At 40.1% G+C, this 14,780-nt stretch overlaps 1 long non-coding RNA gene across 1 annotated transcript in view; it reads left to right on the forward strand.

The window, feature by feature from the left end:
• Positions 1-6,516: 6,516 nt before the first annotated feature.
• The window catches only part of LOC130272706 (uncharacterized), a 37,490-nt gene continuing 29,226 nt past the window's right edge, over positions 6,517-14,780 (forward strand). Inside the window, exons 1-2 of the long non-coding RNA XR_008843696.1 lie at positions 6,517-6,650; positions 6,742-6,830. This is a non-coding gene — a long non-coding RNA (uncharacterized LOC130272706). The remainder of the gene's footprint in view (positions 6,651-6,741; positions 6,831-14,780) is intronic.

A 14,780-nucleotide genomic window follows, 5' to 3' on the forward strand; every position in this document is an offset into this window, starting at 1 on the left:
AGCAGATACACTGATGCTACAGAAATACACCACAGAAATATCCTATTTGAATTTATTTTTGACATTAATGATAAAGAAATTGTAAACAACAATTTGCCAAATAAAACAGCACCTGGGCACCCAGAGCTGCCAATATCTGTGATTTCATTATTAACAACTCCGGTCTCAAAATATGACATCCTGTTCACACATTCAAGATGTGCCTAAAAGGAACAAGCCAGTAAACAACTCGGAGATATAATGAAGTGTTTATGTTATTATCATTATTTATATGATATATGATTTTATATATATATATATATATATATATATATATATATATATATATACACACACAAAATAACATATCAAAAACTGCACAGTAGATAAATTATTTTAAAATATATGAATATAACTAAAATAATCATTCATTACACTTATTCTTATATTCAAGAGCTGTATGGTGCAAACATGAGGAAAAATTCCTTTCTCTATTTTTATTTTTGACTTTGTATGTGTCTTTTTGAGCCAACTTGGATCGTCTGGGTGTAGCACCTGTGAAACAGCTGATTAAATGCTTTTTAGTTAACACCTGTGAAGGTGCAGGGTGGGACATCCCGGTTTGGGGGATTTTACCCCTCTCAACCTTAGCCCTATAAAACGATTCATATCTCTGATATTTGTCGTATGACTAAGGCTCTGTGACGAGCCAAAACGCGTCACCTGTGTCTACCTTACAGTTTTGTACCTTGGTGTATTCAGAGTAAACTTCATTCTTTTAACGGGAGCAGCACTGGACATTTCTCTTTGTTGTACTTATTCTTATAGTTACGCTAACTAAGCACCCACCGTTGCCTGTTTTTTTCTATCCCATCCTCACACCCCGACCTCATATCCCATCCTCATATCCTGACCTCATATCTTGACCTCATAACTCAACCTCATATCCCGACCTCATATTTCATCCTTATATCCCGACCCCATATTCTGACCTCATATCCCATCCTCATATACTGACCTCATATCTTGACCACATATCTCAACCTCATATCCCGACCTCATATCCCATCCTTATATCCCAACTCCATAACCCGTCCTCATATCCTGTACTCATATATCATGACCTTATTTCCTGACCTTATATCCCTACCTTTCACCTTGTCCTCATATCCCAACCTCATATCCCATTCTCATATCTCATCCTCATATTCTGTCCTTATATCCTGACCTCATATCCCGTCCTCATATATCATCCTCATATGTTGTCCTCACATCCAGTCCTCAGGTGAGGCTGAGTTGTGATGAAGATGTTGTATCCTTAAAATAGAGGGGGCCATGGCTTTGTGGGAGTGGGCGTGATTTGCCAGCAAGATCGATGCACAAAAGGGACAAAAAATAAGAGGTGTGGTTTACAGGGTGGGTGTGGCTTTGGGAGATGGGGCGAGGCATACAGGAAAGGGTGTGGCTTGCCAGCCGGACTGTTGTATTCACCAGGGTATGCTGAGCGGAGCTTGTGGAGTAAGATACCGGAAGCCTCATATACTTGCATGGGACTGGAAACAAAAACCCCATCCTTCATGTTAGGGGAAAGGTTAGGGTTCATTTAACTATCATATATTTTTATTTGACATATAATATGTTTACCAAGTATTATCAAAATATTTCCAGCAGTACGAAGTTATGCTGGAATATATATTTCCCATAGACTTACTTGGGACTTTTAACAAAATCCCCAGCCTTTGCAAATTGGGGTAGTTTAGGGTTAAATTAACTATCCTATATTATTAGTGGACATATAAGTAACATGTGACCAAGTATTATTGAAATATCTCCAGCTGTTAAGAAGTTATGCAGTAACACATATTTACCATAGACTTGCATGGGACACCATGACTACTACCATTATCACTGACTAACACTGCTATATTGTTATTGAATAAAAACCACTATACAAAAAGATCAAAAACCCCTATATAGAGGTAGATTTGAGCTGTACACAGGGGCTGCAGACCATATAGGTTATCATAGTTATATACTCACTGGGGAATCTTCTCTGATCACAGTCGTTCACTTTTCTCTTTCTTCTCCATCTGTCCTGGGTCATCATGAAGATTTCTCCTGATAATAATTCGTCTTCACCAAATCTGACAGAAAAACATTTTAGGTTTCTCGCTACAGCAAAAACCTCAAATCTATACAAACCCCTTTATGTATTACACTGCTACATATAGTATTAGATCCCTCTGTGCAGCTGTACAGTATTAGGCCCTAACACTGTCCCTATAGATTAACAGGCCCAAACATTGCCGCAATAGGTTTTTATGCCCCTCACATCACCCCATAGTATATTATACCCCTCACATTGCCCTTCATTGTACATTGCATGTTGTGTTGATCAAACAGTAAAAGTATTTGTCTATTTGATTTTGTAATAGTAACAACATTGGCAAAAAGTCCAACAGGTGAATATGTAAATCTCAGAGGTGGGATTTTCTATCTATCAGACATTTATAGTATATACTGTGGATATGTCATTGTCTGACATAGGAATACCATTTTAAGAAGCTTGTGGGTTGCCTTTGTGATATGTTTTGGGTCATTAACTATTTCTACTGTGACGTGCCACCCTACCTTTTAGGCTGTTTTTACATGAATATACGGTAATATGTCTGTAATATAATCCACAAGATAGGAAACACATCTGGCTCTTTATGAACATACATGGTAGGTATACTATCCGTCAATGATGTTACAGTAATATGGTGTACCACTTTAATGTCTTACATATAGTTGGTGTTGCTTGAACTCTATAAAGACTTCTGGCTGAGATTACAATACTTCATAAAAAAGAACTCACCAGTCTGCGATGTATCTTCTTTATTCTTGTGCAAACAAGTAAAAACGAAGCAGCAGATAGGTGAGGACAGACAAAGCAGTTTTGTATCATAATACAACAGCCATTTTGTGCTGCACTTTTTTTGGCCTCTGCTTGTACCATCACGTACTGGGGCTTAAACACATGTAAGTGCATAGACAATTAAATTATAAACCACTACCCACTAATAAAAATAAAAAAACAGTATAAAAAATGTCACGCATATACTCAAACCAATATTGCAACATTACAGGAACCCACCTAGGTAATTTCTATCATTTAATCCAAGCGGCCCTACTGCATTCAAGTAGAGGATCCAGGGAGCTTTACATCTCAATCCCCTCCAGAGTCGTTCTTCTAACAAAGAATTTATATGCCCATAATATGGATATAAAATACAGGCATATTACAGATGAAATAGCATCAGTATGTCATCTGTATTTTCATTTGTATTTTGTACAGTAAATACCGAAGGGCATCTTTCAGATAGGAAATTGATTTAAAAAATCCACCAGCCGAGGAAATAATATATATACCCTCTCACGTATAATGATATAAATGCCCTTAAATAATAATTAATTATAAGCATCCACTATTCTATTCATTAATTAGGCCTGGGTAAGTAAAACTTCATTTTTAATAGGATACTAATCACATTAAACAAAAAGTCTCAATTGCAAAACAATATTGTGTCTCTCAACGTGATGGGAGTCACAATTGATGGTAGGGAGGGGTAAAGGGTACAGGTGAGCCCCTAATCAGTAGAAAACCCTACCTATTCTAAACCCTTGCCCTCATTCGTCAATAAGTGTGGACAGGGACTGGGTGGTGTATACATTCATTATAGATAAATTATAAACGGAACAAATTTAAATGGCATCTCGTGCTCCCTTTCCAACGTGTTTCTCCCTTAGCAAATAACCAGGGTTCATCAGGGAATGGAGGAGAAAAAATTACATATAAATAGATAAAGTATTACAGGTGATGTACTAAGGCAAAGTAAAAGCACATAATGATAAAGCACAGTTGAGTGGATCAAAACTGAAGGAGATGACAGTCAGATGCAAGAGCTGAATAAATTCAGTATATGTTCACAAGTGAGTCCATTGTACTATGAAAGACATTGGCCCAATTAAAATCCACTTATAGTACCAGGATAAGGCAGGTATAACTTTATAATAGCCACATCAAGATATCGATATAGTCCCAATAATATTCAAATACATATCCAAAAATTGGGGTCCAGGAGCAAATATTTTTTTGCTCACCAACCTCTGTTAAGACCTCTATTGGCAAAAGGTTTTCCACTTTAGGACATGAGATTAAAAGTATGGGCTTCATAGGTGCTTTAACCATTAAAGACACACAATACTTGCTTATCAAGGAGTGGGCATCCTGTTATGATCATTCCAAGAGCACAACACTAAATCCTAAATAAAGTGATAAATGATCCAAGGGTAACAGCAAAAGACCTTAGAAAATGTAATTCCAGTTGTCTGCTCCCATTAGAATACTGATACTCCCAGTGGGCACAGCCACCAATTTACCTTTGTTCTACACAGTACAAGACTGACACGTTTCCTTGGACCTTCAAGAGAACCTATTGTTTTCTCTGGGAGAGTTTTCTTGGCATGCTCTATGACCTGTGTAGAAGTCATTGTGCAGAGGGAGAGCTCTGACCATCACCTATTGTGAATGACCTGTACCCATCTTATCCATATACTGTTGCCAGATGCTGTTGTAATTCTACCTGTGGTGATAAGAAGGATTCTGGAAAGTTCTCTCTGTATAACAGCTCGCTATAAGCCTTAGATTGATAACTGCAGGATTTCAAAAATGTAAAATATAAATAATAAAAAGGAAATTTGGAAAAAAGAAATCATTACAAATTCAGAAAAAATATGTTAAAAAGTTTTTTTGTTGTGTGGCTGGGGCTGAGAACATAACAAGGTGGTATATTTCCAGTAGATGTGCTTGCTAAATCCACAGTAAGGGAATGTAGGCCTGTTTGGGATAAACATGTATGTGTCCTAAGATAAAAATTAAAAGGAAATAAAATGAGGGAAGACTAGATGAACCAGATGGTCCTTTCCTGCCAAAAATCTCTGCTGTTTTTATGATACCTTTTTGTCATTGCCAGTAACAACTTTTTCTGTAATTTGTGCATCAGTGTGCCTTATGACCATGGTTCATTTATTGTCCTTCCTTGGACCGCTTTTGGAAAGTACTAATCACTGCATACTGAGAACACTCCATACAACCTGCTGTTTTGGATATGTTCTGACCCAATGTGGCCCTTATCAATTGTGCTGATATCCTTATGTTTACCCATTTTTCCTGCATCCAATACATCCATTTCAATAATTGATTGTCCACTTGCAGCCTAATACACCCCACCCCCGACAGATGGCATTGTGGCTAGATAATCAATGTCATTTATGTCACCTGTCTTTGGTTATAATTGATGGCATATCAGTGGACAGATTAATAGACAGATAGATAGACATGAGGTAGATAGATAGATAGATATCCGCATGAAATGGTATTGAATAAAGCCACACATTAACCGCTATCTGGATGTGATGCTTTGATATTTCATGTGGATATTAAAGAGCCTGGTACACCAAGCCTTTCCGTAGCTGGCATCCTATCTGGACTTCTTTGGTTGTGCTGTACCTTGTTTCCTTGTTTTTTTTTTGTTTTGTTTTTTGTATATAGAGATAGATAGTCAGATAGAAATACATAGCTAGATAGCTATGGATGGATAGATAGCTAATAGATGAATAATGGAAAGATAGATAGATAGCAAAAGAATCCAGAGAAGCAGCACGACCAAAGTGCATAGGTTTAGGTGCCAGCAATCAAATAGCCTTGGTCCAGGGCTCTTCATATACAAAAGAAAAATAAATTGCAGCACTCAAAATGAAGTATTATGGTGAAAAAGGATGAAAATTTATTCCACTTTTCGGTCGCCCACCACGACCATTTTCAAGCATAGTATGAACAGGAAGTGCATCATATATACTGTATAAGGGTAACGATCACATGTGACAATTTACAATAAAGTGCAAAATAGTGCATACATATCATTTAAAACATGATGATTTACATACTAATGTACATGAGGTGCAGTGTACAATCATATACAGTACAGTATAGGGTTATTCCAATTGGTATCATGTGAAAAAGGGCCATAGATCCTTAATAAGATCATAAATGCTCAGGTGTATGATATAAAAAGATTACATGCAGGGCAGAACAGAGCATACACTCACCAAGAGAAAATCATCTTGTTCGGCACAAAGCACGGGGACCAACGTCCCACGTGTGCTGGCGTGTAACCCGGAAGTGGGAAATGCAAGCGAGGCCAATCGCATGAAAGGGTCGGCCACTGACGTCAATATGCGCATGCGCAAATGCATAGCTGTTGTCAGCCATCTTAGAAATGGAAGAAGGTACATAGTTTTCAATGAGAGTAAGGGCAAGGCTGTTTGGTGATTGGCCGGCAAAGTACTACTCGCTAAAGAACCAGACACCGCTGGTGGTCAGGTGACATAGCGGACACTATGATGTATTGGGACTGCTGTGGTTCTTCAGCAAGTAGTACTTTGCTGGCCAATCATCAAACAGCCTTGCCCTTACTCTCATTGAAAACTATGTACTTTCTTCCCTTATCTTAAATGGCCAACAATAGCTACGCACTTGATGAGCACATGCGCATATGCCTGACGTCGGGTATTGACCTTAAAGATAAAAATGAAAAAAATGGGGAACCGTGCCTCGTGTATTATCCAAGGTAAGATGCCTGAGTGTAAAAAGGCAAAGACAACCTTCTGAGTGGCCATTTACCTGATATAAAATAAATTGCGCATATCACCCCTCTGCAGGGGTAGCAAACTTATTCACTGGAGATGAACTGCCAAGCCTGACAGGTTGCAGGAAGAGGATAACCCCATCTGATCTCAAGAAACAATAGGTATATATGAGTAGTAAGAAACCTTTTTGCAACAGGGGCTGTTCCAAAATCAAGGGAAATAAACAAATGTCCAATGGAAGATATTATGAAAGTGCAGCTAAGCACTATGTTTATTTGAGACCAATGACGCGTTTCAGAGGTACGGTCCTCCTTCCTCAGATTAGTATACACAATATTGCACAAACAACATATTTATAGGTAAAAAATGGGCATCAAGGTGCAGGTGGGTGGAATTACAACACACCATAAACCTTGCAAATCACTCAATATAAATATAAAAACATAGTCATATTACACTGAATAGCATAATTTGTAAATGCATAATAAACACAGAAAGACAAAATTCTACATGGCAACTAAAAGTGACAGCATGCCTGTTTGTGCTGTGAACCAGCAGTGCTGTCTGAAAACAAGGTTCAATGGGACAGAGTGTAAATAAACATTCCTGTAATATCCAGCCATTTGCCGAAAGTGATGTTCACTGGATGTAGACAATTATTTCAGCACTCGATGATCTCAGTCCAGCGCATGGAGCATCCCTGCGCTGTGTTATGGTCGGAGGCTACGTGACGCCATCCGGCCAATATGGTGAAGGATGTAACGTACCTGATAGTTACAATAGACGCGTTGCATGGATCAGGGTCACATGGTGAATTCCGAGCATAAGCGGAGCACAATAAGAGGAGCAAAAGTACACAAATTTGCTGGTAAATGGTGCAGCAGGTAAATAAATTAATATAGGGATAAGTGTATAGCATAAATTGGGAATACATGCAATATAAAAGATAATTAAATAAATAGAATAAATAGTTATAACGCAATACCACCTAGTCATAAAATTAATGATAATAATATGGATATGTTCATAGGATAAAAGCATAAATATGTTGCATATAAGTATAAGTTACATAAAATATTTCTAAAATTATGATAAAAATTATGATTGGACCATTTAATAGTACACTAACTACAGTTGCTAGATAATAAATATGGATAAGATGATTTACAATGAGCTTTCAATAAGTTCATTCAAACCATAGGGCATCAGAGTAGCAGCATAGATAGACGGTGCAGGTGATTGCTAGAGACTGGTCCTATTTGTCCCGAATAAATGCAAAATCCAAGTCAATGCAGCACTCACCTTATGGAGTGCCGCATTGACTTGGATTTTAGATAGATGGAACAGAAACACAAAATAGCTCCAGTAATGTGAATAACGTTATTCATGTCACCAGTACTAATTTTACAGCCCCTTATTGATATTCAAGTCTTATCCATTTCTCATAAAGTTAATAAAATAAAGTTTGAATATTAGAACAGATAAAAATGACAGTTCTATAATGAGCCCTTCAGTGTGAGATCATGGCAGGAATACAGAGCACTGAATCATACTGTATAATATATAGAGACAAATGTATCTTTATTCAGTGTTTTTTATGATAGACCAATTATTGTTATTTTTTTTTCTATTTCCTTTACAAAATATATATTGAGGGCTGTGGAGAGATTAGTGAGTTCATCATAGTAGCCTAATTATATCCAATTACCATTACAAGGTTACCACTATAGAGCAACACATCCGATAAACAGCAATGTTTACAATTTACGGTAATTAATTATACAGTTTAGAGTTTCTTTTATTATTTCTACTGCAACTGTACAGCAGGCGGCAATTATACAGTGATATCCTGACCAGGGCGGTGTGTCATGGTAATTTGTTTGTGTTGGGACTTGACGATAAATTAGAATTCTTCTAAAGATGCAAAAGCTTTCCATTGTTTTTCAAGACCAAATAATAGAATATTTTAACAGTTTTTCACTTTTATTTTCAATGGGATTCGTTTTCTCTGTGCACTTGTAGGACATTCTGTAGCAAAACTTCCAGAATGTTCATTCTTTCGAAGAAATCCTCCGAGGGAGCCCATTTGTTGAATGAAATGTTTGAATTTTGGGGCTTCACTGCTCAGTGTGCAAGGGCCATTAAAGGGGTACTCCGGTGGAAAACTTTTTTTTACTTTTTTTTTAATCAACTGGTGCCAGAAAGTTAAACAGATTTGTGAATTACTTCTATTAACAAATCTTAATCCTTCAGGTACTTATTAGCTGCGCACATTATTTTCTTTTTTGGAACACAGAACTCTCTGCTGACATCATGAGCCCAGTGCTCTCTGCTGACATCTCTATCCATTTTAAGAACTGTCCAGAGTAGAAGAAAATCCCCATAGCAAACATATGCTGCTCTGGACAGTTCCTAAAATGGACAGAAATGTCAGAAGAGAGCATTGTGTTCCAAAAAGAAAAGAATTTCCTCTGTATAATTCAGCAGCTAATAAGTACTGGAAGGATTAAGATTTTTTAATAGAAGTAATTTACAAATCTGTTTAACTTTCTGCCACCAGTTGATTTAAAAAAAAAAAAGTTTTCCACCGGAGTACCCCTTTAAGGTATTTTCATATGATGCATTCTGCGGATCCGATGCAGGTTTTTGCAGCAAAACAATCCAGAGCAGAACATGCAGCTTTTCTGAACAAAAGTAAAAAAAAAATCTATATTCCACACTTACTAATACTGCACTTTCTAGACAGAGTAAACCAGACTTGAAAGAATAAGAATGCACCAGATTTATCACAATGTATCATGCTGTTTGATAATGTCACATTCTTAGCCTCTAAGAAGTTTAGACCAATTGTTAGTCGGACTAAACTGTGCCCAAATTTTGTCAGAATTCTGTAGCATTTTTGGCACAATGTGTCACATATTAATAGCTTCCCAATTGCATAAGACATGCCCCTTTAGCTATGACCACACTCCTTTTGTCAGAGAATGAGGGAAAGTATCTAAAAAGTGTCTAAAAGTGCTTAATTAATGTACAGCAAATCATATAAGACAGTTAATGAAGCCAGAATTGTGGTACATTACCATTAGTAAATTTGTCCCAGTGTATTTAACCCCTTCAGGACCAAGCCCATTTTGGCCTTAAAGGGGTAGTCCAGTGGTGAAAAACTTCTCCCCTATCCTAAGGATAGGGGATAAGTTGCAGATCGCGGGGGGTCCGACCGCTGGGGCCCCCTGCGATCTCTCTGTACGGGGCCCCGGCTCTCCGCCGAGATAGCGGGTGTCGACCCCCGCACGAGGCGGCGGCCGACACGCCCCCTCAATACATCTCTATGGCAGAGCCGGAGATTGCCGAAGGCAGCGCTTCGGCTCTGCCATAGAGTTGTATTGAGGGGGCGTGTCGGCCGCCGCCTCGTGCGGAGGTCGACACGCCCCCTTCCCGCGGGCTGTCGGGGCTCCGTACAGGAGATCGCGGGGGGCCCCAGCGGTCGGACCCCCCGCGATCTGCAACTTATCCCCTATCCTTAGGATAGGGGATAAGTTGCTCACCACTGAATCACCACTGGACTACTCCTTTAAGGACCGGAGCGTTTTTTGCACATCTGACCACTGTCACTTTAAACATTAATAACTCTGGAATGCTTTTAGCTATCATTCTGATTCCGAGATAGGTTTTTCGTGACATATTCTACTTTAACATAGTTGTAAATTTTTGTCGATACTTGCATCCTTTCTTGGTGAAAAATCCGTAAATTTGATGAAAAATTTGAAAATTTTGCATTTTTCTAACTTTGAAGCTTTCTGCTTGTAAGGAAAATGGATATTACGAATACATTTTTTTTTGGTTCACATATACAATATGTCTACTTTATGTTTGCATCATAAAATTGATGAGTTTTTACTTTTGGAAGACACCAGAGGGCTTCAAAGTTCAGCAGCAATTTTCTGATTTTTCACAAAATTTTCAAACTCAATATTTTTCAGGGACCAGTTCAGGTTTGAAGTGGATTTGAAGGGTCTTCATATTAGAAATACCCCATAAATGACCCCATTATAAAAACTACACCCCCCAAAGTATTCAAAATGACATTCAGTCAGCGTTTTAATCCTTTAGGTGTTTCACACGAATAGCAGCAAAGTGAAGGAGAAAATTCACAATCTTCATTTTTTACACTCACATGTTCTTGTAGACCCAATTTTTTTATTTTTACAAGGGGTAAAAGGAGAAAATTTTTACTTGGATTTGTAGCCCAATTTCGCTCGAGTAAGCACATATGTCATATGTCTATGTAAAGTGTTCGGTGGGCGCAGTAGAGGGCTCAGAATGGAAGGAGCGACAAGGGGATTTTGGAGAGTACGTTTTTCTGCAATGGTTTTTGGGGGGCATGTTGCATTTAGTAAGCCCTTATGGTGCCAGAACAGCAAAAAAACCACATGGCATACCATTTTGGAAACTAGACCCCTCGGGGAATGTAACATGGGATAAAGTGAGCCTTTATACCCCACAGGTGTTTCACGACTTTTGCAAATGTAAAAAAATAAATAAAATTTTTATCTAAAATGCTTGTTTTCCCAAAAATTTTACATTTTTAAAAAGGGTAATAGCAGAAAATACCCCTAAAAATTTGAAGCCCAATTTCTCCCGATTCAGAAAACATGCCATATGGGGGTGCAAAGTGCTCTGCTGGTGCACTACAGTTCTTGGAAGAGAAGGAGTCACATTTGGCTTTTTGAAAGCAAATTTTGCTCTGGGGGCATGCCGCATTTAAGAAGCCCCTATGGTACCAGGACAGAGAAAATTTTTACTTGAATTTGTAGCCCAATTTCGCTCGAGTAAGCACATACATCATATGTCACCATATGTACGTCATAATGAAAGCAAATTTTGCTCTGGGGGCATGCCGCATTTAAGAAGCCCCTATGGTACCAGGACAGAAAAATTTTTTACTTGGATTTGTAGCCCAATTTCGCTCGAGTAAGCACATACGTCATATGTCTATGTAAAGTGTTCGGTGGGCGCAGTAGAGGGCTCAGAATGGAAGAAGCGACAAGGGGATTTTGGAGAGTACGTTTTTCTGAAATGGTTTTTGGGGGGCATGTTGCATTTAGGAAGCCCTTATGGTGCCAGAACAGCAAAAAAAAAAAAACACATGGCATACCATTTTGGAAACTAGACCCCTCGGGGAACGTAACAAGGGGTTAAGTGAACCTTTAAAAAAAATTTTTTTTTACCTAAAATGCTTGTTTTCCCAAAAATTTTACATTTTTAAAAAGGGTAAAAGAAGAAAATACCCCCCAAAATTTGTGACACAATTTCTCCTGAGTATGGCGATACCCCATATGTGACCCTCAACTGTTGCCTTGAAATACGACAGGGCTCCAAAGTGAGAGCGCCATGTGCATTTGAGGGCTAGATTAGGGACTTGCATAGGGGTGGACATAGGGGTATTCTACGCCAGTGATTCCCAAACAGGGTGCCTCCAGCTGTTGCAAAACTCCCAGCATGCCTGGACAGTCAACGGTTGTCCGACAATACTGGGAGTTGTTGTTTTGCAACAGCTGGAGGCTCCGTTTTGGAAACAGTGGCGTACCAGATGCTTTCATTTTTATTGGGGAGGGGAGGGGGGCTGTGTAGGGGTATGTGTAAATGTAGTGTTTTTTACTTTTTATTTTATTTTTTGTTAGTGTAGTGTAGTGTTTTTAGGGTACAGTCGCACGGGCGGGGGTTCACAGTAGTTTCTCGCTGGCAGTTTGAGCTGCGGCAGAAAATTTGCCGCAGCTCAAACTTGCAGCCAGATACTTGCTGTAAACCTCCGCCCATGTGAGTGTACCCTGTACGTTCACAATGGGGGGGGGGGAACATCCAGCTGTTGCAAAACTACAACTCCCAGCATGCGCTGACAGACTGCACATGCTGAGAGTTTTAGTTTTGCAACAGCTGTAGGCACACTGGTTATGTATCACTGAGTTTGTGACCTAACTCGGTGTTTCACAACCAGTGTGCCAAAACTACCACTCCCAGCATGTACGGTGCATGGTGTACATTGACTGCTGAGAGTTGGAGTTTGCAACAGTTGGAGGCACACCAGTCGTGAAACACTGAGTTAGGTAAAAAAAAAAAAAAAACTCTAAGTTTCACAACCAGTGTGCCTTCAGCTGTTGCAAAACTACAACTCTCAGCAGTCACCAACAGCCAATGGGCATGCTGGGAGTTGTAGTTATGCAACCAGCAGATGCACCACTACAACTCCCAGCATGCACTTTAGCTGTTTGTGCAAGCTGGGAGTTGTAGTTATACAACAGCTGAAGGTACACTTTTCCATAGAAAAAATGTGCCTCCAGCTGTTGCAAAACCATAAGTCCCAGCATGCCCATAAGGGAATGCTGGGAGTTGTGGTGGTCTGCCTCCTGCTGTTGCATAACTACAGCTCCCAGCATGCCCTTTTTGCATGCTGGGAGCTGTTGCTAAGCAACAGCAGGAGGCTGTCACTCACTTCCAACGATCCACGCCGCACAGGTCAGTCCCTCGTCGTCGCCGCTGCTCCTGGGGCCCTGATCCCAATATTGACGCCGGGGATCGGGGTCCCCAGCACCCGGGGTGCACGTCCCGCACCCGCTCACGTCCTCCGGAAGAGGGGCGGAGCGGATTGCGGGAGTGACACCCGCAGCAGGCGCCCTGATTGGTCGGCCGGTAATCCGGCCGACGAATCAGGGAGATCGTGAGGTGGCACCAGTGCCGCCTAACCCCTGCAGGCTCTGGCTGTTCGGGGCCGTCAGAGACGGCCCCGATCAGCCAGTAATTCCGGGTCACCGGGTCACTGGAGACCCGATTGACCCGGAATCGCTGCAGATCGCTGGACTGAATTGTCCAGCGATCTGCGGCCATCGCCGACATGGGGGGGCATAATGACCCCCCTGGGCGATATGTCGGGATGCCTGCTGAACGATTTCAGCAGGCATCCGGCTCTGGTCCCCAACCGGCTAGCGGTGGGGACCGGAATTCCCACAGGCGTATGGATACGCCCTCGGTCCTTAAGGACTCGGAATGCAGGGCGTATCCATATGCCCTATGTCCTGAAGAGGTTAAAGGGGTTCTCCGGTGAAAAACTTTTTTTTAAATCAACTGGTGCCAGAAAGTTAAACAGATTTGTAAATTACTTCTATTAAAACATCTTAATCCTTCCTGTACTTATTAGCTGCTGAATACTACAGTGGAAATGACTTTCCGTTTGAAACACAGAGCTGTCTGCTGACATCATGAGCACAGTGCCCTCTGCTGACATCTCTGTTCATTTTAGGAACTGTCCAAAATAGGAGAAAATCCCCATAGCAAACATATGCTACTCTGGACAGTTCCTAAAATGGACAGAGATGTCAGCAGAGAGCACTGTCCTTACAAAAATTGTTATGGAAGGGATATGGACACACTGTAACACCATAGGATGTTACAGTGTGCGCATATGGTGTGCCTATCGCCTATGGCTGTAAACTTACATTTTCTGTAGGTGACAAGTTAAAGGGGTATTCCAGGAATTTTTTTTATTTGACTATGCTACAGGGGCTACAAAGTTAGTGTAGTTCATAATATAGTGTCTATACCTGTGTGTGATGGTTTTCTCACAATTCTTCTGTGATTTTCACCCCAATATTTATTTTTACCAGCATACAAAATTACTGTTGTCTCATATTTTTCCCAGGTTGCAATGCGGCCGAGCCCTGACTCACTAGTCAGCTGATGAAATGGAGCCTGTCTGCTTCAATGGGTGGTGGGAGAGAGATCAATCTGCAACTAATGCAACAGCTGTAGGCACCCTGATTGAAAACCACAGGTCTTTTGAATGGATGTAGTTAATTTACGTTTCAATAGGTGGGGTGGCTGATGTGTGGGAGGGAGGAAAATTGAATTATGGGATTTGTAATTAAAAAAAAGAAAAATCAAACAGGGAATACCAGTTCACAAAAAGCTAGCCACAGTGTTATGGTAATCTCACAACATAGCCATTTAGACCCAAGACAAGCGCAGATCCTTCCTAAGCATGTCCATTACTGTCTGCCAGGTATGTACTAAAATCACCTTATGGAGGATAACCCTTTAATGCAACTAACACATTAGTA

This window comes from Hyla sarda, chromosome 5 (assembly GCF_029499605.1).
Source record: "Hyla sarda isolate aHylSar1 chromosome 5, aHylSar1.hap1, whole genome shotgun sequence".
NCBI lineage: Eukaryota > Metazoa > Chordata > Amphibia > Anura > Hylidae > Hyla > Hyla sarda.